The 24,441-nt window shown below is 38.8% G+C and overlaps 1 protein-coding gene across 2 annotated transcripts in view; it reads right to left on the reverse strand.

The window, feature by feature from the left end:
- pcbp3 (poly(rC) binding protein 3) overlaps nucleotides 1–24,441 on the reverse strand; it is a 91,434-nt gene that overhangs the window by 52,638 nt on the left and 14,355 nt on the right. For both annotated transcript variants that reach the window (XM_051958619.1, XM_022191842.2), the window contains exon 2: nucleotides 188–249. The gene's annotated coding sequence lies outside the window, so the exon portion shown is untranslated. The remainder of the gene's footprint in view (nucleotides 1–187; nucleotides 250–24,441) is intronic.

Consider the following 24,441-nt stretch of genomic DNA (forward strand, 5'->3'; position numbering starts at 1 on the left):
AGAAAAAGTCAGAACTAAATAAAAATAAAGGCTAACAAAAAATGCAAGACTACTAAAACATCTACATATTGTTAAAAATAATTTTTAGTTGTCACACCTGATGAACTGTCAACCTTCAGTTTTTAGTTTTAAAATGGGAACAATAACTAAATAATTAATTCTTGCGTGTTGTGATAATGTTTCTTACTTTGCACAGTCGAGATGTTCACAGACAGCACTCCGGGAGAGGAGGAGACAGGACAGGAATCCCTGGGAAAAAGATTTACTAATTAATTTGTATTTCAATATAACTTGCACAGTTACTTTTGTACAGTAATGGCTCCCTCTATCACCATCTGCCCACATCCCACTGAGTAGAGTGATCACCCAGGCTCATTCATTTGCAGCCACACCCAAATGAACAACAAGTACACACACATACACACATACACATGCACGCGCGCACACACACACACACACACACACACACACACACACACACACACACACACACACGCACACACGCACACACAAACAATAACAGGACTTTGTGGGTACAACCAATCCTTTTTCTTTAGAAGGGAATTACTGCCCTCTGCTGGTGTTTCTTGTGGCCAGCACCATACAGTTAGAGGACACTTGAGTTAAATAACTTGAGCGGCAGAATAGTACCAGGATCAACACTTCTCCCATAGTTGTGTTTTTCACTAGTACTAGTAAAGTTCAAAGTCTGAGTTTTCATTTTTTCAACACTGAAGCTCAAACAAATGTATTATGAGAAAATGAACAGGAGATTAACTTATGACAGAGCTAAATGTTACTTAAACCTTGCTAAAGATTAAAACTGTTGTGGCACCAGAACATGCTTGTGTTGTATACATAAACACTGACCAATTCACACTAAAGTGAATTAGCATATCATGTACTAATACAGAACAGAACCATATGAAAGAAATTTACTTGATACTGTGAGAGTTACTTTGAGAAAAACTACATAAGAATAATGCTATAAGAATAGCATCCTGTAGGTTTTATATGCTTCTTAGGATTTGTTAAAAGTATGCAAGCCCTCCTTTATAAAAGGTTGAAATAATTAGATTTTGCATATCTCATATTTAATATACCAAAACAAAGTTCAACCTGGAGATTACAACCATATTTACTGAATGACTAACTTTTGTAAACATCTGTCACAGAAAATTGAGGAATTTTTACAGACTAATGACACAATGGACACATAGGACTCTGTTTTATGGGAGACATTTAAGGTGGTCCTGAGAGGACATATAATTTCATATGAGGCCTCTCAGAAAAAAATGATGGATACTCGACTAAAGGATATTGATGATAAAATATCAGAATTAGAAACAAGTTATAGACAAAATAATTGCAATCTTATTCTACAAGAAATTACTAATCTTAAATATGAATACAATACAATTTTAACAAAACAAGTAAGCTCCCAAATGTCACGTCTGCGTGTACGTTATTTTGAACTTGGAGATAAGCCTCACACTCTTCTGGCTAGACAACTTAGAGGTCAACAAAATAGTAGGGCTATACATTGAATTAAATCCAATACTGGAGACAACATTACTCTGCCAAAGTCCATAAATGAATGTTTTGCCAATTTTTATAAAGAGCTGTACAGGTCAAAAGCACAAGGAGATGTAGATTCCTGGCTCAAGGAGATCCCCATTCCAAGATTGGATGATTCCTCACGTGACACATTGAACCAACCTTTGTAGATAAAAGAGGTTTTGAACTCCATTAAATAATTTTCTTCGGGGAAAGCCCCAGGTTCTGACGGGTATGGGGCTGAATTTTAAAAGAAATTTGCAGTACAGATATCCCCACTCCTACTTAGAATGCTCACACATTCAATAGAAACTAAAGTCCTCCCTCCTACGTTATATGAAGCAAACATACCTCTACTACTAAAGCCTGGTAGGGAGGAGTCCAATCCTGCATCTTACCGTCCAATCTCCATGCTAAATCTTGACTGTAAAATATTCACTAAAATACTTGCTACTAGATTAAATTTATGTATTGAGTCTATTGTGCATGGGGATCAGACTGGGTTCATCCCTAACAGGTACTCTTTTTTCAATACGAGAAGGGTGCTAAATATCACATACTACAAATTCCCAGTAGGCTCTAAACAAGTAATTTTATATCTGGACGCCGAAAAGGCATTTGATCAGGTTGAGTGGGGATATCTGTTCAAGGTGCTAGAAAAATATGGTCTGGGAGAATCATTTGTGTCCTGGGTCCGTTCAGTTTATGCACAACCATCTGCTTCAGTTGTTACTAATCAAGACAGATCACATCCATTTCCACTGGAGAGAGGCACTTGCCAGGGGTGCCCACTATCACCATTGTTATTTGCTCTGGCGATTGAGCCCCTGGCTATTAGCATCAGAGCTAACCCACTTATCAAACCTATAACAATCAGAAGAGTTGAACACAAAGTAACACTCTATGCTGATGATGTCGCCATTTTCATATCAGACCCCGAGCATTCTATTCCCATTTTGTTAAAATTGATTAATGGTTTTGGGATGGTATCCGGTTATACCATAAACTGGCAAAAGAGTGATCTTATGGTACTTACAACAGACTTGGATCCTGCATTCGTAGCTTCAATTCAGTTCAAAATTTCAGATACTGTTAAATATTTGGGAATTACAGTCACAAAGAATCCAAATTCTCTATTCAAACTAAATTTCACTCAAAGATTAATCTCTCTTAAAGAAAATGTTGAAAAGTGGAGAACGTTACCACTATCATTGATTGGTAGAATAAATACTATTAAGATGGTTTCCCTCCCTAGATTTCTTTATTTGTTTCAGAATATCCCGGTATATATCCCAAAATCCTATTTTAAGCTGATTGACTCGATTATCCTACCTTTCATATGGGACTACAAGGCGCATAGAATATCAAAACAACACCTGCAACAACCCAGGGAATATGGTGGCCTAGGCCTACCTTGTTTCTTGCATTATTGTTGGGCCGCCAATGTCAGAGTCATGGTACATTGGCAAATAAATCAAGAATCTTCATCATTAGATAATATCCCCTCTTGGCTGACAATAGAACATATTTTGGTTTCAAAGACTTCTCTCCATGCAATTCTTTTCTCATCACCTAGGCCATTGGCCTCTCAGAGGGCAGAACATTTTACTATATTGCACTCTCAAAAAATATGGTTGCAGATCCGAAAATTTTGTGAACTCCCAAATACGGCTGTATACACTCCGGTATGGCACAATCATGCTTTTCCCCCCTCATTTACAGATGCTGTTTTCAGGGAATGGAGTCAGAAGGGTATTGAGACAATTAAAAATGTGTATATTAACAAAAAAATTAGCTCATTTGAGCAATTACAAAAAAAATACAATTTGCCTAAAAGTCTTTTTTTTTTTTTTTAGGTTTTTACAGTTAAGAAACTATGTTAGGCAAAATATTCCAACCTTTGACTCCCTTCCTATGGAAAATGATCTCTTTAAAATATTATTGGGGCCTCCAGAGTCCAAAAATTTGATTTCTTCACTAGCAAAATTCTTTTTAAAAAAATATTCTTTTCCTACACTGACAATTAAACAGAAATGGGAGGACGATCTAAATATCTCAATCAGGGATGATATCTGGCAGAGAGCGTTGAGCGACATTCATCATGGTTCTGTGAACTCAAGACTTCAGACCATTCAGTATAAAGTAGTTTTCAGGTTGCACTACTCAAAAGTGAAGCTGCATAAGTTTTTTCCACAAACATCACCTTTATGTCAAAGGTGTAAGATTATGGACAGTACATTGGCACATCAATTTTGGCTTTGCCCAAGGATTCGGGATTTTTGGGTCGCAATATTTGAATGGTTCTCCCAAGCGCTTAAAATCACTATTAACCCTGACCCTGAAACGGCTCTTTTGGGCTTCTCAGAAGTACTGCAATCACTGGGTCACGATGTGACTTTACTGATTGCATAGGGTATGGTCATAGCTAAAAGGTGCATCCTGAGACTATGGAAGGCAGATGTCCCACCTCAATTTGAAGCCTGACTTAGAGAATTTGTCAGAGTGCGGCACATTGAAAAATTGAGATTTGAAATATCGGGTAATCCCCAAAAATTTTATGATGTACACACGTGGACAAAATTGTTGGTACCCCTCAGTTAAAGAAGGAAAAACCCACAATTCTCACTGAAATCACTTGAAACTCACAAAAGTAACAATAAATAAAAATTTATTGAAAATTAAATAATCAAAATCAGCCATCACTTTTGAATTGTTGATTAACATAATTATTTAAAAAAACAAACTAATGAAATAGGGCTGGACAAAAATGATGGTACCCATAACTTAATATTTTGTTGCACAACCTTTTGAGGCAATCACTGCAATTAAACGATTTCTGTATTTGTCAATGAGCGTTCTGCAGCTGTCAACAGGTATTTTGGCCCACTCCTCATGAGCAAACAGCTCCAGTTGTCTCAGGTTTGATGGGTGTCTTCTCCAAATGGCATGTTTCAGCTCCTTCCACATATGTTCAATGGGATTCAGATCTGGGCTCATAGAAGGCCACTTTAGAATAGTCCAACGCTTTTCTCTCAGCCATTCTTGGGTGTTTTTGGCTGTGTGTTTTGGATCGTTGTCCTGTTGGAAGACCCATGACCTGCGACTGAGACCAAGCTTTCTGACACTAGGCAGCACATTTCTCTCCAGAATGCCTTGATAGTCTTCAGATTTCATCGTACCTTGCACACTTTCAAGACACCCTGTGCCAGATGCAGCAAAGCAGCCCCAAAACATTACTGAGCCTCCTCCATGTTTCACCGTAGGGACAGTGTTCTTTTCTTCGTATGCTTGGTTTTTGAGTCTATGAACATAGAGTTGATGTGCCTTACCAAAAAGCTCCAGTTTGGTCTCATCTGTCCAAAGGACATTCTCCCAGAAGCTTTGTGGCTTGTCAACATGCATTTTTGCAAATTCCAGTCTGGCTTTTTTATGAGTTTTTTTCAGCAGTGGTGTCCTCCTTGGTCGTCTCCCATGAAGTCCACTTTGGCTCAAACAACGACGAATGGTGCGATCTGACACTGATGTACCTTGGCCTTGGAGTTCACCTTTAATTTCTTTGGAGGTTGCTCTGGGCTCTTTGGATACAATTCCAACGATCCGTCTCTTCAATTTGTCATCAATTTTCCTCTTGCGGCCACGTCCAGGGAGGTTGGCTACTGTCCCGTGGGTCTTGAACTTCTGAATAATATGAGCCACTGTTGTCACAGGAACTTCAAGCTGTTTAGAGATGGTCTTATAGCCTTTACCTTTAAGATGTTTGTCTATAATTTTTTTCGGATGTCCTGGGACAATTCTCTCCTTCGCTTTCTGTTGTCCATGTTCAGTGTGGTACACACCTTTTCACCAAACAGCAGGGTGACTACTTGTCTCCCTTTAAATAGGCAGACTGACTGATTATGAGTTTGGAAACACCTGTGATGTCAATTAAATGACACACCTGAGTTAATCATGTCACTCTGGTCAAATAGTTTTCAATCTTTTATAGAGGTACCATCATTTTTGTCCAGGCCTGTTTCATTAGTTTGTTTTTTTAAATAATTATGTTAATCAACAATTCAAAAGTAATGGCTGTTTTTGATTATTTAATTTTCAATAAATTTTTATTTATTGTTACTTTTGTGAGTTTCAAGTGATTTCAGTGAGAATTGTGGGTTTTTCCTTCTTTAACTGAGGGGTACCAACAATTTTGTCCACGTGTGTATGGAAACCAATTTTAGATAAATTGAAATTATAACGTACCCCTATACTTTTTTGTGAATTTGGTGATAATTTAATCTACAATATGTGGACTGTGGTATTGGTTTAAGCACTACATTTTATGCTGCTCTTGCGTGTTGTTTTTGAATGTGTTTTTTTGTTTTTTGTTTGTTTGTATTGTATGTAAGTCAAGTGATAATTTAAGTAATTTTCATAATAATTGACTGTGATTGTCACTGTTTTGTTTGTTGTAAAATTGAAAAAGTTAATAAATAAATTTGGGGATAAAAGGTTGAAATAATTTGATTTTGCATATCTCATACTCATGAACATAAGACAGGAAGAGAGCAAGAGAGATCGCCTAACCTCAGATAATCTACAATTAGCACACACAGGCACACACACACTCACACATACTCCCATAAACACACATAAACTAATATCATCCTCAGAAGCAGGGTGGCAATCTGATCTTCATTTTAGCTTTGCACCGAGGGTTGAGGGTGGGGTGTGCGGACGTCCCCAGAGGTGAAACTCTATTAGCACACAGCATGAAAGTCAATGAAAAGGACCCCAGTGTGCCCCTGTCCCGTGACAGTATTAATGTTTAATGATATCTAAAAAGGCTAATTCCCCCGCCCCTTGGTTTTGCTCTTATCCTCTCATTAAATATCCTCACAATGTCATCACCTTCTCAGATTAGAGCACTGACCCCTTCTGCTGAAGGACTCACCCTTCTCTCTCTTTCTCTTTCCCTCTCTTTCTTCCCCTCACCATCTCTCTCTCATTGTCACTTTCTCTCACACACAAGAGATTAATGCTATTAATACAGCATTTAAGCACTGTTAGACGGAAGGCAGCAGAAGACCATATATTGGAAAATGTGGGAAATATTAATGTTGTGCGCACACAAAATTGTTTACATCCAGCGAACACAAACACCTTTGTGTCTTTGAATATCTATACAGGATTCAAAGGGGGCCAAAAAAATGGTAATTTTTCAAAAAAAAAAAAAGTACAACAAGGTCTTTCTATATTTATTGTATAACTATGCCTTCTTTCTACAAGGGGGACAACAGTTCATTTGAAACTACAGGTTTCAAACTACTATCAAACCAAGACAGGTGTTTTGTCCAGTTTTTGTTTATTGCAAAAGCAGAGAGAAATAGAAGTAGAAAGGGCTGGACCCATGGAGTACGATGCTGCAAAATACAACTGTTTTAAAATCAGTCAGATCCTTTTGGGCAGTGATGCAGTGTTCATAGTTTTGTATCTCTACACAACCACAATAGATTTCAGCTTAATCAAGATGTGATAGAAGTGTAGGCTTTCAGTTTCAGTTCAGATCAGGTTTAACAACAATGCTGCGTCAAATGTTTAGGAATTACCACCGTTTTTTGCATAGTCCCACCATTTTCACAGGCTATTTGGACAAACTAACATAATTGTAAACATATACAACATATAGACATAAGATTGCTGCATGAAATCTGGAACCCATGGACAACAGTAAGTTTAGAGTTTCCTCTCTTGAGAGGCTTGGCCGGGCCTTTACTGCAGATGCTTTCAGTTGCTGCTTGTTTGCGGGTCCTCGTCCTTCAATTTTGTCTTCATAAAGTAAAAAAACATGTTCAACTTGGTTGAGGTAAGATGACCATTTAGGAACAATCCATTTGTTTGCCCTAAGAGGCTCGTAGGTTGCCTTTGTGTTATGTTATGGGCCATGGCCTGTACTGTGAAGTCCTATCAAGTTCCCCACATTTAACTGAATTCGATCATCCAGCTGTTTCTATAAGCAGCTACGTTTTCATTAAACACCACTGATCAAGTTCCACAGGCAGCCATGCATGCCCTTACCATTACATTGCTTCCACCATATTTGATAGATGATAAAGTCTACTTTGGATCACGTGGCCTTCCTTTCCTTGTCCATGCTCTTCTCTTCCTATCATTTTTGTGCAGGTCCATCTTGGTTTCATTCAGGGCTAGCTACTGTTGCTATTAGTCCACCAAGTTACGTGACGACTGGTGTACGCGACATCAGTCCGTGCACAACATTACTCAAAAACGGACTAACGGTTTTGGATGAAATTTCCAGGGAAGATCAGAAATGACACAAGGACCAAGTCATTACATTTTGGCAGTGATGCGGCTTATAGTCTGGATCCACGGATTTGTTAAAAATTTCTGTATCATTGTGAGATAGCAGCGCAGCATCACTTTAACGATGACAACAAGTGAATGCTGCGTCTACTGCCTGCTGAAGATCACACGATTGCGATCCTACTACAAATCCACCAGAACTTATCCGTTGGAAATGATACAAGCTTGATTAAATTGTGGGGTGTTTCAAAGTCCTGTCAATTCCTGCCGCCCCCTACATATTTAGGTCACGTGATTTGGTATCCACCTGTCCAGGGTGTCACCGGCCTTCGAACCAAGTCAGCTGGGATTGGCTCCAGCAATAAAAAAGACACAGGAAGCATGTTTTTGAATCGAGTACTAGTAACCAGGCATTTTCTAGCTGTGAGACAACGGTGCCAACAACCGAATCATTCTGCAGCCCTCATTTCAGTAATGACCCTCATTGTTCCATGAAGTTTATGGAAATTGCCTTCAGTATGGTGTCAATTTCTGCTCCTTCTCCACCTACCTCTTCCATTTCATTCTTAGCTGTCTTGGCTACACTGCTAGTGCAGAAGTTAGTTAGGTTTGCTTGCTTTATCATTTTCCTTTTTCCTATTCTCATTTTATTAGTTGTCTCCATCATAACACTTAGCAGAGCAGTTTGCGGTTACTCTTTCTGCAAAACCAGGTGTTTTATTAGTAATGATCAGAAGTTGTCGCAGACAGATGCAAGGCATGTTTTATCAGGGTGCTGCCCTAACCGGGACTCCCATTGTAATGATCTAAAATATTTTTTCAGATTATTTTATTTTTTGATTACTGGGGAATTTGTTTAAAAATTTGGAATTCACTGCCATCTGCATTAGCACCTTCTGTTTACAAAGCGATGTGGAAAGTCGCTGTGATTATGTTCATAAATGCAGGAAGGGCCAACAGTTTCAAAGGGAGGGACTCATGCAACAACGTGTATGCAAAGCAGGACCTGCTACCAAAAAATAGAACCGAGAAGTTTGGATTACAACACATGTAGAGGGAGTGTGATTTAATTTTTTGCTAAGGAAAGTGTTACCTCACGATATTATACACTCAACAAAAATATAAACGCAAAACTTCTGTTTTTGTTCCCATTTTTTATGAGATGAACTCAAAGATCTAAAACTTTTTCCACATACACAATATCACCATTTCTCTCAAATATTGTTCACAAATCTGTCTAAATCTGTGATAGTGAGCACTTTTCCTTTGCTGAGATAATCCATCCCACCTCACAGCTGTGCCATATCAAGATGCTGATTAGACACCATGATTAGTGCACAGGTGTGCCTTAGACTGCCCGTGTGGGTGAGCGGTTTTCTGATGTCAATGTTGTGGATGGAGTGGCCCATGGTGGCGGTGGGGTTAAGGTATGGGCAGGCGTCTGTTATGGACAAAGAACACAGGTGCATTTTATTGATGGCATTTTGAATGCACAGAGATACCGTGACCCATTGTTGTGCCATACATCCAAGAACATCACCTCATGTTGCAGCAGGATAATGCACGGCCCCATGTTGCAAGGATCTGTACACAATTCTTGGAAGCTGAAAACGTCCCAGTTCTTGCATGGCCAGCATACTCACTGGACATGCCACCCATTGAGCATGTTTGGGATGCTCTGGATTGGCGTATATGACAGTGTGTACCAGTTCCCGCCAATATCCAGCAACTTCACACAGCCATTGAAGAGGAGTGGACACCCCCCACCCCCCAATAAAACAAAACTGCACCTTTCAGAGTGGCCTTTTATTGTGGGCAGTCTAAGGCACACCTGTGCACTAATCATGGTGTCTAATCAGCATCTTGATATGGCACACCTGTGAGGTGGGATGGATTATCTCAGCAAAGGAGAAGTGCTCACTATCACAGATTTAGACAGATTTGTGAACAATATTTGAGAGAAATGGTGATATTGTGTATGTGGAAAAAGTTTTAGATCTTTGAGTTCATCTCATAAAAAATGGGAACAAAAACAAAAGTGTTGCGTTGAGTGTACATATGTTTACACAGAAAATACTTGCTTGTTGCTTCAGTATAATTATAATAACTCTCATATATACTCTTTAAACACATGTAGTACATAATAGGGCCCTTATTGATTTTTTTTTGCTGGATTTTGTGTAATTCTATATTTTGATGCCAAGGTTTCAAATTTACTGAAAATCTATATTGGTTCCAAAAATCAATCATTGGTCTCCATGATTAATAATAACAGGTATTGTGTTTGGCATTGAAAAAAATCCAAAAATGGTCAACCCCTATGACTAATAATTTTTCTGTGGACAATATTTAGGATTACAATTGTGACTATATTACCTTGTTTTACTGCAGTTTTTTATGAGGCATTGACGTCTTGTTTAAAATAATGTAAACACACTACACAGCAGCACAACGAAGCAGGGTAAAAACACAGACGTAGTCTCTCACCCACATGCACACACAGCAAAACAACCCCAAATGCACCAGTGAGCATGTGCGCACACACCAATACATTCTCAAGGACACACACAAACACACAGTGCAAGCAGGCAAAAAGTCAGAGGAAATGCTTATGCCTACAAACACACTCAGGAGGGGCTGCACAGCACTTAAGTGGTCACTTTCACACACAAAGGCCAATCACAGGAGCTTAGCTGGCTCCATCAAGCTTTTTAGTAAATGCTGCTGCACTGAAATTGCTTGTTTAGTTAACCCTGTGTGCTACTGAAAGAAATGCAGTTCCATCACTCATGTCTGAGTTGTGGCAACTGCTTTGCTTTGAAGTCATTGTGTGTAAGATGACTAGGAGTTGTCATTTGTGAGGAGGGATTAGTCATGCTATGTTTATTGGAGAGCATGCATCAGCTTTCTTGACTGCTGCATTTAAGGGTTTTTCCTTCAGAGGTGTTTTATTTTTCCAAACACTGACACTGCATGAACCCAACATATAAAACCTTCAGTATCTCACCAACTCTGCATTATTACACAATTGTAAATTTGTATTGTAGCTTTATCGAGCATAAAGTTTGCTGAACTTCCATGTGCGCTTGCTGTGTGACATCTACAAGTTCAGAGTTCTGCTCTCCCAGAAGTTATACGCCAAGAAACAAGGCTGTGGGACAGAAGTAAAATATGGGCTCCTATTTAAAGTGTTTGTTTTTCCAGGAAGATGTTACTTGAGTGTATAATTGCACAGTCATTTGTGCGTGACAGTATTTTAAAGTTTGAGATTCAATGAATGCACATTCATTGCAACAGTTCTGTCAGAGTTGAGCTATTTCCTTCATCAGAGAACCACACATAACAACTATGATGCCTATATTTTATCTATTGTAATAGTTATTTGCATTATTATGGAATATGCTGCAATTTAGGCAATGTGTATGCTTTATTAAAGCTGTTGACAATAATGTTGTGCATTAATTTACCATTACACAGAACTTAGATTTACCTGCCTGATAAAGTGATGTGTTTACAATATCCACTGGAATGCCCTGCAGCCTTAAACCATTCAGTGCTTCACAAATTCTCAGGGGTGAATTGATGCAGAAAATTTCAGTATGTTTTCAGTACTGCAGAGAAAATAAAAGAAATGTAAATGATGACAAAAAATGTTATTTAACTTTTTTTTTAAAATCATCATTTGCATTTCCTCCCTAGTATGTGCCTTGACATACTCCTGTCTGGGAGGTCTACAGACAGTTCTGTTTAACTCATGCCCTGATTTTTACTCCAAATGTGAGGCCTTATATAGACAGGTTTGTGCCTGTCAAATGAGTTGAGTTAGGCAAAGGTAGACTCCAATCAAGTTCAGTCTTCAGACAGTCTGCTTATGTAAATAGAGCATTCCATATTTTCGTATTCCATCATATCTTATCCTATTTTAAATAAATGACCAAAACACGTAGTGTGTTACATTATGTACAATGTTGCATTAAATTCATTTTAAGATCCCAACACAACAAACTATCTGTATGCATGTTAAAACAATCACAAATGCTGCTAAATCTACATGCATTCACTAACCAGCATATAACTGAATCTTTTGGTATTTGCTGTTAAATGCTTTAAGGACATAGGTTAGGGTTAACGGTTGAATATGTGTCCTTATACTGAATCAAAAAACTTTGGATTAAAGTAGAATCAAATGTAAAGATACCTAGATACATGAGAACCTACTTTTCATTTAATCCAATAATTGTGATTAACCCTCCCATCCGTTATACATCCGTCCTGGACTAGTTTATTATCCATCCATTCATCCTCTATACACCGCTTTATCCTCACTAGGGTCGCGGGGGTGCTGGAGTCTATCTCAGCTGACTCGGCCGAAGGCAGGGCACACCCTGGACAGGTCGCCAGTCTGTCGCAACTAGTTTATTAGTATTGTCAAAATATAGATTTTTCAATACATACTGATTCTGAACATTTGAAATGTTTTCAGTGCTCTTTTTTTTTTGAAGTATTGATACACAGATACCAGCTACTATTTTTCAGATGCATTTGTTACTTGAAAATGCATTAGGTTTACTTTAGTGCCTTACGGCTTATGGACTGCTCACATAGGGTGGGCCTTAAAATAGTCAGAGATAATTTTTTGTACTTGGAAATACATAAAAAGGTGCCGTTTTGTTGTTCACACTATATTGTTTGCACTTTATTGTTCTTCAGATGTATGACAATCACATTGTCTTGAGGCTTTAAACAAGAGAAAATTTTACGCCCTCAGTATTGCAACTGTTCCACCTGATTTTAATTTATCTACCCTGTCGCCGATGAGATTATTGTTCACAGTGATTATTCTGTACTTGTTTTATTGTGCTGTGATTTTAATGTATCTGTAATCTCGTCGGCATTGGAAATGAGGGAAATCTCAATGTCCTTTGGAGAATAAAGGTTTGAATGAATGAACTCATTTCCAGTTGATTCAACGACATTTCAGATTTAAAGTAGCCTAGTGCAACTTTTCCATCCTTCATTAACCAAATTCTATTCACAAGCAATTTAGTTTTTGAATTTGTAGCACTGTGCATATGAACATTGCACATTTTCCTGTAAAACATGATGACAACATGTAAAACCCAATTTAACACAACATTTAAAAATAACAATAGTGCGATTGCTTTTAGCAGTTATGCTTAATAAAAAATGAATAGTTACTTTAACTGATTTGTATCTCTGGTACCCACATGTCTAGGAAGCAGCATTTATTGTTGAATGGGTAACTGCGCACACCCCTACTCAGTGTTGTGACAGTTTGTCACTGTGTATTGAAAGTAGAGCCGATTATAGGTATTTTCAAGGTAATTTGTTTAAGTTAGAAATTTCAGTATTGTCACAATAGTATCATAGCTGAATTCCAGTACTGTGACAAGGCTATAATCTGTAATCATCTTCAACAATCATGTTGACTCTCAGTCTGTTCTCTGAATTAAAATGTAACACATTTGATGTAAAGGGACAAATTTATGAATATTACATCATGTGCAACAAAGCATTTGATTTGCTTGATTCACTTTAAGCATTGCTAGTTATAAGGAATAGGACTGCTTCCTTGGTTGTAGGTTGCTGCTTCACTGCAGAGCACTTCAATGTACAATTGATGGATATGTTTGCATAATCTCCATGGTAACTGAGAGTTTGTTTTCGTTTTGTTAGATATCCTTCCTTTTCCCCCTGTCATTCTGTGCATCATGTGAGTGTGCTGCATGTGTGCAAGGCCATGTTTTTGTCTTGTGTACTGCACGCCTGCATGAATTGTAGGGAAGGGGCAAAAAGCAATCGGTGAAGCTTCAGCTGGAGATGGAATTGCCAGTTGTATATCTTAAGGCTGGACATATTTATGCCCAGAGAGGTTTGCCTTTCTGCCTGCTCATCACAGCAACTGTCTGGTGGTGAACTGTGTGCGTGGTTTCTGCTGGCTTCATGTGCACGTGTAGATAAGACTAGACAGACTGCACGTGCATACTGTATGCTGTATATAGTTAACGCTTTTTTCATTTTCATGTTATGTATGAGTGTTAATGACCAGTGGGTCAGAAATGTACATTCAATGCAATTAAGAGAATTCACAGAAACTAACAACAAATAGGTTCTGAGTGAGTGAGTAATACAAATTATGAAGGTTAATGACTCATGTTTAATTAATTAGTTGCTGTGAATAATTTCTCCATTTAAGTGTATTAACGGATAATGTATTCTGTTTTTTGTACCATTTCTCAGATTGTCTCTTAGACTATGTTACTGCCATACCAATCAAACACACTGGCAGCCTAGTAGAAAACTTTGAAGAGGCTGTGTGGACATCCATCCATTCATCCATTCTCTATACACCGCTTTATCCTCACTAGGGTCGCGGGGGTGCTGGAGCCTATCCCAGCTGACTCGGGCGACGGCAGGGGACACCCCGGACAGGTCGCCAGTCTGTCGCATTGCTACATATACAGACAAACAATCACACTCGCATTCACACCTACGGGCAATTTAGAGTAACCAATTATCCTCAGCATATTTTTGGACTGTGGGAGGAAGCCGGAGTGCCCGGAGAAAACCCACACATGCACAGGGAGAACATGCAACCTCCATGCAGAAAGATCCCAGGCCGGGATTTGAACCGGTGATCTTCTTGCTGCAAGGCGAAAGTGCTAACCACTAGTTCACTGTGCAGCGCTGTGTGGACAACGCACAAAATATATTGGAAGCAAAGGATTCCATCCATCCTAACCGCCTTTTACTTACCGTATATGCTTTGCCTCTAATGACTGATTTTCTGACTATTTGGACCAGGTCATTGTTGGACCTGGTAAGCTTAAATTATAACACAGTTGCTACCAATGAAATGGAGAGCATACAGCAAAAATAAAACTTCCAGCTCACCAGCTAATACAATCGTGCAAAACAAGATGGAGCTGATCCACAAGATGTTTGTAAGACGGCTGATGCAGCGCTGGGCAGTGACTACTGTGTGGTCTGATCACACAGCGACCAAACTCTGAGATTCCAGGCTTCTGGATGTGACTGATGAATACTGGCAACTTATGGAGGACATAGCACCAGTCTTGGTAGCGTTCAAGTGTACTACTTGTGTCTGCAAAAAAAAAAAGAGGCCTCAATTACCAACACTGACCAGATCACCTTCAGTCTGATCAATTCTCACCTCTCAGTTCAGTCTCTGTGCTCCATCACCAGTGCTGGCTGAATCAGTGTTAGACCTTCACCACAAACATCTTACTCCAGAAAGAATACAAGCCAACACCAAGCTGTTAGACCACTGATGATGATGAACTAAATCACGATAGGACCAGCCAAGATGAAGCCCGAGGAATAACGATCTCTATTGAAAAGAAAGCCATGACACAACTGGTAGGAAATGCTGTTACAGGCATGGCTCTACTGCTTGAGAAAAAGTACTTCTCAAATGGATCCCACAGTTCTGAAACAGACCAACAGAGCAGACCAATCCACTTTTCCATGGCTACAACGCCGCTCCCCTGGACGTAAACCCTGTTAACTGGTGGAAACCGAACACTGATAGATTCCTGGGACTGCTCAGCTGGCCAGGCAATATTAGATCCTAGCAACATGCATGCCAGAGATGGTGTATTATGGAGTTGGACTTGGAGTGAAGAGACTGCTCCCACGAGTCTCTCCTGTCAATGTATACCCATCTTCCTAAATAACAATCAGTAGGTCTTAAATATGCTGTGGTGACCTTAAGAGTAGCCTGTGTTTTTTTTTTTTTTATACAGCATTTTATGTTTAATTTAAAAATGTGTTTGGATTGCTCTGCCCTGTTGGTCTGATAATGGCAGTAAATGTGCAGCATTTGCAATAGTTTTGTTTGACGGTGTTATTTGTCATTTGCACAAAGCCTTATTTGTGTTTTGTGAGTATTCTTAGTAAAACTGTTGCACCTAAGTAATCTGCTGCTAAATAGTTTATCGAAAAGTTAAACTGAGGGGGAAAAAATGCATTCTATAACTTATTAATGCTTTATTGGCTATTGTTTGTAAATGTTTGAAGCTATCTGATTGGAAAAATGCATAAAATTTGCAAGTAAAAATTCACATACACTACATGTCAGTATGAAGACCTATTTCTGTTGAAATGCAGCTAAGATTATTATACCTTAACTATTTTAATAATTCAGTTTCATTATATTATCAAGTGAAGTGTGGTGCACCATGACAAACTATACTAATCAACAAAATTGAAAACCGACATACAGAAGAACCTCTTCTCACTCAGACACATCTAGCAATGTATACTGAGCCTATTTGGAGTAAGTTGAATTTCATATTAAAGTCAGAAATAGAGGAATAAAACATACATGAACACCTTGAAACAAGCTTACCCAGCTTAAATCTTTACAAAGCTTTGTGACGAGAAAAGAAGATCAATCCACAAAAATACAGAAATAGAAAAAACAAACAACCACTTAATAATATCTCCAAAAACCGAAAGTGAAGTTAAGAAAATGCTAAATAAAATATAAAGCCACAACATGGCCACTGAGACTGGTGCACTTAGAGAAATCTGGCAACAACAAGAGGCAACACCAATAAAACAATATTTGCTGGGAGAAATGCCAGACATGAAAAATTCTCACTTCAACAAGACACACACACACACACACGATGCAAATCTGTCACTGTTTAAAGCTGATGTACCTCTCTTTATTACACAATGTTTTATTCACTAAGCACTTTTGATTACCTTGTCTTTGCAACTGTACGGTGCATTTTAATTGAGAGGCAAAACAATAGATTGCCATAAAAGCATTAAATTATTTGAGAGAAAACTAGAAAACTGAGGAAAACCCAGTACGACAACACATGAAACTTTACTGAACTCCTTCAAAGCTGAATTCATTATTTAGGTTTTTATTGCCTTTATTTTTCCACTCTTCTTCGAGGGTTAAATAATCATCAACATCATCATGCGTTTAGAGTCCATTCTTCCCCTAGGGAGGGGGTTGGACGGTCAGGTGGTAGCCTGAACTTGCTGTCGCCATTCATCCCTGTCCTTGGCCATATCGACTGTAAGGTTACACGAATGAAGGTCCTCCAGAACATTATCCATCCATGTTTTCCGTGGTTTCCCTCTACTATATATGATATATAGTAACTGTAAAACTATATCTCATCGTGTCATATATTTTTTAATTTCTACATTTTTTATGCGTCTGTCCAGAGGCATTAGATTTTCGGGGTGTCTGTTGAGCTATCTGTACATACGTCTGTGCCATTGTCATGAATGAGATCTTTTAAAGGTCTGGAGGCAATTTCTTTGAGTTTAGCACAAATTTTACCTTGGACACTGTCAAAGGTCACTGTGTGTAAAATGCTTTTATGCCCATAACTCAAACATCCGTACATTAATTACAGCAGAATTTCACACAAATGTCTCCAAGGATAAAAGGATCAGATGTTGACATTTTATATGGAAAAGGTCAAAGGTTAGGTCTGGACAGAGATGGATGTAAAAAATGCACCTTGACTGGACTGAGGAGGTCTACAGCTGCAAGGCATTATTTCTAGTTTCACAATTAATTTGCAAAACATGTTTCCTGTCATTACAGATCTATATAAAGTATAATAAGATCGATCTGGATGCTGAACCCAGAGAGATGTGAAAATGTAACATAATTTTCAATTAATTCAAATTGCCCAAAGAACAAATCCAGAGATGAATACAGAGGCAAACTGACACCTGCCAGGATAATGTTGTGGACTGTTAAGTTTTTGTGTCTGATGAATTACATTTCACAGTGGTTACTCAAATCAGTTCATCCTTTGTGATGTCAGTGTGAATGAGCATTTAGATTACAGGGGTCCTCTGTTTACGACGTCGTCGGCCTACAACATTTCATCGTTATGCTGGAAGTGGTTACGTGGAACTAGTTGACAAGTGGAGCGAACGGATACCTTGTCACGCAGTGCAATAAGACAGCTTTGTTTACATTTGCTGGTTGTACGCCACTTTGGATTGTGCTATATTAGTTAACTTTTTGCATTTCATTATGGCTCCCAAGCGTAAGTCTGGGGCTGCACAATTAATCAAATTTTGATCGCGATCACGATTTTGGCTGCCACAATTAAATTAACCTGATCGTTGGCGATATTTACATTTAAAATGTGGGCTCTGGTGCATATCTTATCAAGCGCCTTGTCAACCAGTAGTCAGCCAACCACCAGGTGGCGAACACATGGTTAAGGCTTCATTAAGCTGCCTAAATAACAAGCGAGTGCACCCTGCAGCGGCAGCCTCAAATCACTCAGTGGACTGGGCTGATGAGAGCGAGTCATGTCGAGAGAAGAAAATACAGCAGCAATTGGAGATTAGGAGCATCATGGTGAGGAGCTAGTGCCTCGAAACGGATCAGCATCCATCGTCTGGACTTGTTTCGGATTCAGGACAAGTCACGTTAAACAAGAATAAGTCATATGTAAAGAGTGTAGCAGAGTTGTGTCTGCCCCGCACAGTAACACAACTAATCTGTTTAACCATCTGAAAAAACATCACAAACGCAAATACGAGGAAAGCATGAAGGCTAAAGCCAACGTTGATTCACAAAATCCCCGTCCGTGTCCAGCGGCAACCCAGACAACCATTACAGCGACCCTGCATCGGGCAACACTGTATCCAGCTACCTCCCAAAGACACACAGATAACGGATGCAACATTGTTTTATTTGGACAAAGACATGTCCAATAAATACAGTGAGCAATGAGGGCTTCAGATAAATAGTCAAAACACAGGACAAAAAATATGTGATTCCCTCGCACAATTATTTCTCCAAAGTGTAATTGTTTCCATTGAGTTGCACTTTGCAAATTTATTTTGCTATTATTTATCATTTATTCTTTCATTTTGCACTGAAAACGCTTCATGTATTGTTCGCTTAAAAGTAGTGCAATAAAAATAGATATTTTCTGTAACATGATGAACAACCATGATTAATAATCGTGATTACAATATTGATCAAAATAATCGTGATTATCATTTTGGCCATAATCGTGCAGCCCTACGTAAGTCAGACTCTTTTGATGGCAGTGCTTCAAAGAAAAGGAAAGCCATCTCCATGGAAGTGAAATTAGATACAGTAAAACGCTCGAAACAGGGCGAAGCACCTACGAACATCAAACAAGTTGCAACACACGCACACTACTACTGACTCTCAGCCAATCAGAGGTGAGCCAACTAAATATGACATGTTCACTGACATTCGGTAAATTTCTATCTGAACAATAAACATTGAAACCTCATCATCAACAGCAGCATCAGTCCATTACAATATTGTGTTATCTTCTTGTAAAAGGACTCCGACATGCAAGAAAGTCATTGGCAGTCATGACTTTTCTGAAGAACTGATCGATATAGTGATGCACATAATGACTTTGTTTACATTTTTGTCGGTGTTCCGACTTATGGTGAAAATCCATTTACGTAGATAATTCGGAAAGGAACTCTGATTTAAGTCGAGAACCCCTGTATAAGCTTTGAATAGTAATTACACATTTCTTAAAAACATCCGTTGTGACATTGTTTGTATTCCTCCCGCATTCTGACACATCTGTACAACAGTGTTCAGATCAGTCTTTAAAAAGCTGAGTTAAACCAGACGCCTGTACTATGAAGCAGGATTTGAGAATATCAATTAAGGTCAGGATTAACTTTTAGGGCTGCCGTAGTGGTTCACTTCTTACTAGGGTACATCACCATGGTAACTTATGCTGGACACCTAACCTACTCCAGAGCAGGTTATGTTTGAAGTAATGGACCAAAGCATATTAAAACACCACCTACTGACCAAGTTATCTTGGAAAATAGTATCACCATTCATGGAAGATTCCAGGGGTCTTGGTGCACAGATCAAAAGAGGGGAAGGATAGAGTTTTTTGAACTGCAAGCAATTTCAAAGCCATTTCATTGTTCCATATGCCTTTGTAGAGCATCATTATCCTAAACAGAAACTGACTAAACACTGAACACTAAAGCCTTACAGCCTACTAGTTGACTTTAAGATTTGAGGTAAATAGTTTCTCTATTTGTCCTTTTTTTTTGCTCCCAAAACATTTTATCGCCGCCAAAGTTGCAAATGAAATAAAAAGGCTGAAACTAGATTGGATGTGAGTTTACTGAATTCCTCTTCGACATCACCATGAAAATAGTTTTGTTTTATTAGTTATTTTTAATGTTTCATATTTTTTTAAGTAGTTATCAAGGTACCACATCTGTAATTTCATAATACACTCTTGTAATGCATGATGATAATGATGACATAAACAAAGGATAGCTGTATTTGTAAGCCTCTGGATTACACATTTGCAGTCTGTGGTACATCACTAGCTTTCCTTCCTGGTTCCTGGCAGCTGTTGCTTTTACCCCGTATTATATTTTTAACTCCTCATATTTGCTAAGGATTATAGTTTGTTCTTCTGAGAAATGTAATACTTCTGTCCGTGTTTGTGATTAGTCATCCAGCACTACAACCGCATCTTTTATGGGAATTGTTTAGAAACCCTGACCTAGGAATTAATAGCCAGCTTCATGTGAACGCTCAACCTGACTTCGATTGTTAAGTTTACTGAAGCCAGATGACAAAAAAAAAAAAAAAAAAAAAATCCCTGAGCATGCTGAAGTTGATTAGCAGTACAAGCTCCTGTTATTATATTTTCCATTCCTGCAAAACCCTGCTTTGGAAGTGAGTGTAAAGTCTCCAGCCAACAGTTAGGGGTCACCCAAAGCTTTTTTATTCTTTCCAAGCTGCACTCTGGAATTTGGTCTTAGCAGCTGCGACATGCACTTGTTCAGCAAATACGTCTCATCAACATGAAGTTTCTTGATCAGGACCTGATAGATGGATTTTATGAACATTTCTTTAATTTTGTCTCAAATCTGTTTTCAGTCTGGCAGGATATAATTCTTGCAAGCACAGTGCTTTGTGTGTGAACGGATTTCTAACTGAAATTAGTTTTCATTTGATCTATTTTTTGTCATTTGTGATTTCTGTACATCTCATGCCATCTGTTTCTGAATACTGATACTGCACATATTATTGTTTGCTCTTCCATCCAAGAAACTGAAAGCATATGGCTCAAATAAGAGAGTCTCCAATGAGGACTATGGCACAAATTCATGCTAATCCTTAAATGATCAATGTATTACCCCTTTGATCACTCAAATTCTGATTTTGCTGATTACTCTGTGCTTTTTGGGAGTAGAGCATATTAGCATTGTTAATCCTACACACAACTCCAAAAAATAGAGAAGGTAACCTCCTTATTGCTCTACTTACATTTAGCTCAAGGCATTGTACCTTAGTTTTATACACTTCTGATTAGACAGAATTCTATAATGTGCCTTTTTAAGCTGCCCAATGTATCCCAGTTCATATATAAATACACAGTCAGCCAAATATGTTTCATGCCATCATGAGACATGCCCCCTCTCGTGCATGGAAATTGCACAGCTGTTTTTCCCCTTACTAGTACAATTTTTTTTTACGCAGATGAAAAATGCCAGCTTTAATAAATCTGATAAATTACCAGTTGCAAACTGTTGACCAGTCATTTTTCTGACAGTGTGCTACCTGATTTTCTTTCCTTCCATCAAGACATATTGCAAATTGAGCTTGATTGCTCCCCAAGGTGGTAAATTACAGATTTAATAATGCTGAACAAACTCAGCTTTCTTCTCTCAAGTGAATTGTTCAGTACGAAGCCAGACGTTCAGTAACGGTTTTATTTGCGTCATCTTTCCCAAACGCACAGACCACATGCAAACACCAGAGCTATTATTTTAGCTGTTATACCGTATTAACTATGATTTTAGATGTATGTCCTTCCTTCAATCATACTTAGAGCATGACTTATTGGTATAATGGATACAGAAATCTGCTTATCTCTAATAACCAAAGCCATTCCTACATGGGGTCCATCATCCTAAGATGCATATAATACATACATGTCCCTTAAAAACCTTGTATCTCCAAAATGTTACCTTTTCAACAACTGGGAAAAACAAAAAACAAATGCCTGAATTGGCCTCGCTTCCAAGGTACAGCAAACATCCTGAGCATAGTGGATTTTAAGGGCCCATGTTTGATGTTTGAAAGTTTAAAAACCATTGACCTATTTTAAATACATTTTTCACGGAATCGTGACCATGTCGTGTGCAGGACTTGTCAGTGTTTCTGTTGTGAAGCAACCAAGTAATGGAGCAACCCGGTCTCACGGGATTCGTGAAACTGTCACGTAAGTTTTAGTTCGGTTTCGTGCGCACCAACACGATTTCGTCATGTTTTTCGTGCCGCTCACCACGAAATGTTTTTCGCTGTGGTAATCACATCTGAAAGTGGTTTATACGGCGGATTTCATGACGATCTAAGCTGTCCATCGGCGTATACTGCTTGTGTGATCGCGTTTGCGGCCGCCGGCCGCCGGACATTCTTGAAATTCCTATGCAAATTGGTAAGTGTACCACCGGCTTATGGTTAGGTTATGGCTAGGTTATGGTTAGGATTATGGTTAGGGTTATGTTTAGGGACGATGTCATGCAAAATATAGCGTTGGATTCGCCGCGGTTTTACTTTAAAAATATAATATACACATTCTTTTGAAATACGTTCTGAGTGGCACGAAAAGTCCGCCGTTTAAAATACATTGGTGTGCATTTCGTGGTGAGCGGCACGAAAAACATGACGAAATCGTGTTGGTGCGCACGAAACCGAAACAAAAATTTACGTGACAGTTTCACGAATCCTCGTGAGATCGGGCTGAATGGAGACACTATTTGAAAAGTATTCGTCATGTCTTCAGCATGCATTGAACCACTTAAAGCTGCCCTCTAGAACACACAAAAGTTATTTTGCTTTTCACCAAACCACTGTTCTGTGTACTGAATGCATTTCCTTCCTCATGAAACATTTTTGACCTTTAAAAACATTTTAAATCTTTTATCCATGACACGTAGCTGCCACCAGCAACACCACACGAACCGCAGATAATGAGATTCACCATTTCAGGTTGTCGTTCATTTTTTTTCTGCGCTTTGACAAAAAGAGAAAAAGGCTAAGCACTTTTGGTGACCCCTTAAATTAGGACCCAACCCACCAAAAAATGTCTTTCGATCCCCCTGTGGTGATCTGACCCTTCAGTTGACAACCCTGTTGCTAAATGGTAGCTAGAATCTGATAAAAGACTGTTTGATCTAACCACATTAATGAGGTCAGTGGCTAAGCAGACCTTTTGATAGCACTAGCGCTCTGATGTACATCCAAATGAATGGAGCCACACATCAGAGATAAAAATCGTCTGAATTCCTTGCTGTTCATCACTCCAGTGAACTGATATTAAAAGGGTTAATGGACTCATTTGCAAACACTGTGGTAACTTGATCGTAGAACATTTGTGTGTGTGATGTGCCTGCATGTTTATGAACAATGTCTTTACAGCTCAGTGTATACCAATTATGTACCACTGAAAGGCACAGTGATGTATGATATATAGTCTCAATGTTTGAACTCAAAATGTGTATGGATGTGTGTGTGTGTGTGTGTGTGTGTGTGTGTGTGTGTGTGTGTGTGTGTGTGTGTGTGTGTGTGTGTGTGTGTGTGTGTGTGTGTGTGTGTATCAGGGAAAGCCTAATATCTTGTGTCGTTAAGCAGCATTTGACATCTTCACACCTTCAGCATAGAGCCTTTCCCAAACATGGAGATGACACTGAAACTGTTTGATGTTCCAGTCTTTAACCACTTAATCCCAAAGAAGGGGGTGGGGGTTGTGGAATTAAGAACCTCCTACATTTGAATGTCTTTTTCATAGTTTTCCACTCTGCAGATTGCAAACACACACACAAGTACACACACATATTTGAGATGCATCGTTTTTGCTTTTCTAAGTCAGCATTCATGTATCTGTGATTTATCCCGTGGATGATTCAACGGACTTTACAGAGATCCGTTTTGCTTTTGAAAAAAAATCACCCAACAATTGGAGGTTTGCAGCTGACGGGAACATTTTGATTGTGTGTGGTGACATTACTGATTGGGGTATCCATAATGTCATACACCTCACTCACACAGAATTACAAAAACAAAATTAGTTGATGGATCAAGTTTTAGCAAATCTGGGTGCGTGGTAACCACCATGCTGGTTAAATAATCTGCTTCAACTTCTGATTTGCCTGCAGGGAAACGGCTTAACTCACGACAAGCTGTGCAAAATGCCTAAAAAAAAAATCACAAGCATGTTCATGCAGCTATTATGCCTCATTTGGTGTGGCAATGTAAATACACAGTGGACACATATTGTGGTACAGTCGTCTGCTTTCAGCAACAGGAAAATGTTTGGCTTTCGCCATCTCAATTATTGCTGCTATTGTTTAGCGTTCGTCTGATGGATCCTGTGCGTCACAGATAGGCGTGCAGATGTCATGTTTTTAATGTCACGAGATGATGGTACACGACAAAGAGGAGATAAAAGGGCAAAAGAGTGTACAAACAAGAAAGCAAGGGGAACAAGGCAAGGAGCATTGTTACAC

The sequence above is a fragment of the Acanthochromis polyacanthus genome, chromosome 14, assembly GCF_021347895.1.
Source record: "Acanthochromis polyacanthus isolate Apoly-LR-REF ecotype Palm Island chromosome 14, KAUST_Apoly_ChrSc, whole genome shotgun sequence".
NCBI classification, from domain to species: Eukaryota; Metazoa; Chordata; class Actinopteri; family Pomacentridae; genus Acanthochromis; species Acanthochromis polyacanthus.